We start from the raw sequence: 2666 nt of genomic DNA on the forward strand, positions 1-2666 counted from the left end.
CTCTTCCAACTCTGGGATCTAATGACATTAAGATACACCATAAGTACCTTGTTGGGAATAAACTTATCTGAGTATTGAGCATACCACTGTTTATATAGAAAATATCTATTGTGAAAAGGAAAACAGAATCTTGATTTTATATATGAAACATCTTTCTACAATCACATTTTTTTAAAACTGTTTTTTTCATCATCTTTCACTGTGTGGTCTCAGTCACAAAGCAAGAACAAACTGCCACAAATGGCTCAGTCTTACTTTATTCTCTGGTATCATTTCATAATAAGATTAAACATACTGATCTGACTTGTTTTATTATCTTCTTTCAATGCCTATAGTAATCATTTGACATTGAACTTATAATTGTCTATGATGTTATTTATTCAGTTTATAATCATGACCTCACTTCTCAACAAAAATGTAAGTTCCATGAAGGCAGGGCCTACCTTATACCTTTTTGTATACTCAGAGGCCAGCAAATAAGTTAAGTAGGTTTTCATACTTGTCACTGATGATGACACTAACAATATCATTCAATAAATGTTGTTGTGTACCGATTATGAGGATAGCACAATGCCAGGCATACAAGGTACTGTGGGCAGTATAAAATTTGTGATAATGTTCTCTTAATTGCTAAATCCAATGGCTTTTCCCCCTCAGTCTTTAACTTTCTTGACTGTTTACAGCATGTAATAATAATAAATAATATTTCTATAGCACCTACTGTGTGCCAGGCATCATGTAAATACTTGACCAATTTTCTTATATGATCCTCAAAACAACCTTAGAAGATAGCTATTGTTATCCCCATTTGATAGGTAAAAAAACTAAGGCAGAGTTAAAAGGACTTCCCCAAAGTCACACAGCCAGTATGTATCTGAGTCCAGAATTAAATTTAGGACTTTCTGACTGTAGGACCAGCAGTCCATCCTAAATGTCTGCTAGTGCATTTCACACTGTTGAGTTGACTGCCTTCTTCTGGTTAATCTCTCTTCTGTTTGTTTGTTTGTTTTGTTTGTGTGTTTTTGTTGTTGTTGTTGTTGTTGTTGTTGGGTTTTTGTTTTTTGGGGGGTTTTTTTTTCCCCTCTTCCCTTGACCCTGCTATCTCTTGATTCTATTCCCATGAGTCTGCACCTTGGGGCTCACACTCACTGTTACGGGCATGATATGGATGTTGATTTAGCATAGGAGACCAAGAAAGAATAGTGAGAATCGCATTCTAGAATTCCATCTCCACATTTGAACCTGTGCTCTGGGAGGCGCAGAGGGAGCTCGGAGCAGGGAGCAGGAGGCCAGGCCAGGCCGGAGCCGGGACTGAGGCTGAGCCTAAGGCCGAGGCTGAGGCCAGTGCCCGGGGACACCACCATGTTCCTGGTGAAGTCACTCCTGGGCGCGCAGGACAGCAGCAGCCGCACCAGGGCCGGGGGCGCCAGCGAGAGAACAGGTGGGGTCGTCAGCGGGCGCGGTGAAGCTGCCATCCGTTACACCCCCCAGCCCCGGCCCGGTCACACCCACTTCTCCCACATCCAGGAGGTCAACGAGATCCAAATACTCAGGACGCAGTTCGAGGATCTGGCAGGAAATAAAATGGAAGTCAGCCCCGCTGAACTGATGTACATCCTGAACAGGGCGCTGACTCTCCAGTCGGACCGCAAGACCGGCCGTTTGGGTATCTGCGCCTGTCAGAGCGCGCTGGCCGTCATGGACAGCGAGACCAACGGTAAACTTGGCTTCGAGGAGTTTAAGCATCTTTGGAACAACATAAAGAAATGGCATATCATCTACAAAGCGTACGCCTCGAGCCGCTCGGGGACTCTGGGCGGCCCGCAGCTTCAGCGCGCCTTCGTGGCCGCAGGTTTCCATCTCAGCGAGGAGCTCTACAGCCTCATGGTTCGTCGATACTCCGACCAGGAGGGGACTTTTGACTTCGAAAACTTTATCAGCTGCTTGGTGCGCCTCGATGCCATGTTCCGTGCCTTCAAGTCTCTGGAAGAAGATGGCAGCGGACAAATCAGTCTGAACTTGGAAGAGTGGCTGCAGCTGACCATGTACTCCTGAGACCGATGTGTCTGTCCACTTGACTGGTCATCAGGAGAGAGATTCGGGAAGCTCCCCCTTTTACCCCTTGCAGCTCTGTTGATCTCAGATCTCAAAGTGAGAACCCTCTGGCTCAGGCACAACCAAACACTAACGTTGTCCCTCTTGTGCCCCAAACATGGCCACCACCAAGGAGCCCCTGATCCCACCTCTACCCCCACTCCTACCTTCTCCTTCAGGAAGGTGCCAAACACATGATTCCCTCCACAGATAATCATACTCAAAACATGCGGCCCACCAACATCCCTGTAAACATGCCACAAGCAAGCTGTATTCCACTGACTCCACATCCACTTAGCACACCAGCAAATACACACTACATACTTAAACATGCAGGACACATGCTTTAGCATTCCAGCAAGGTGCCATCACATGCTTTTCCCACAGGTTCATACTGCATCTAGTACTTTCTCTCATTCCCCAGGTGCTTCAGGCCCACCCTCCTCAGGTAAAGGGGCTTCAGCTAGTCTCAAAATCCAAAATAAACAGTGGTCAAAAGAAAGAGAGCAGAAGGAAGGAAGGAAGGAAGGAAGGAAGGAAGGAAGGAAGGAAAGAAGGAAGGAAGGAAGGAA

The 2666-nt window shown here is 46.1% G+C and overlaps 1 pseudogene; it reads left to right on the forward strand.

Moving 5' to 3' along the window:
- Positions 1 to 1362: 1362 nt before the first annotated feature.
- On the forward strand, positions 1363 to 2055 carry LOC114030047 (annotated as a pseudogene).
- Positions 2056 to 2666: the final 611 nt, after the last annotated feature.

Source organism: Vombatus ursinus, unplaced genomic scaffold, assembly GCF_900497805.2.
Source record: "Vombatus ursinus unplaced genomic scaffold, bare-nosed wombat genome assembly UNPS02014945.1, whole genome shotgun sequence".
In the NCBI taxonomy this organism is placed as follows: Eukaryota; Metazoa; Chordata; class Mammalia; order Diprotodontia; family Vombatidae; genus Vombatus; species Vombatus ursinus.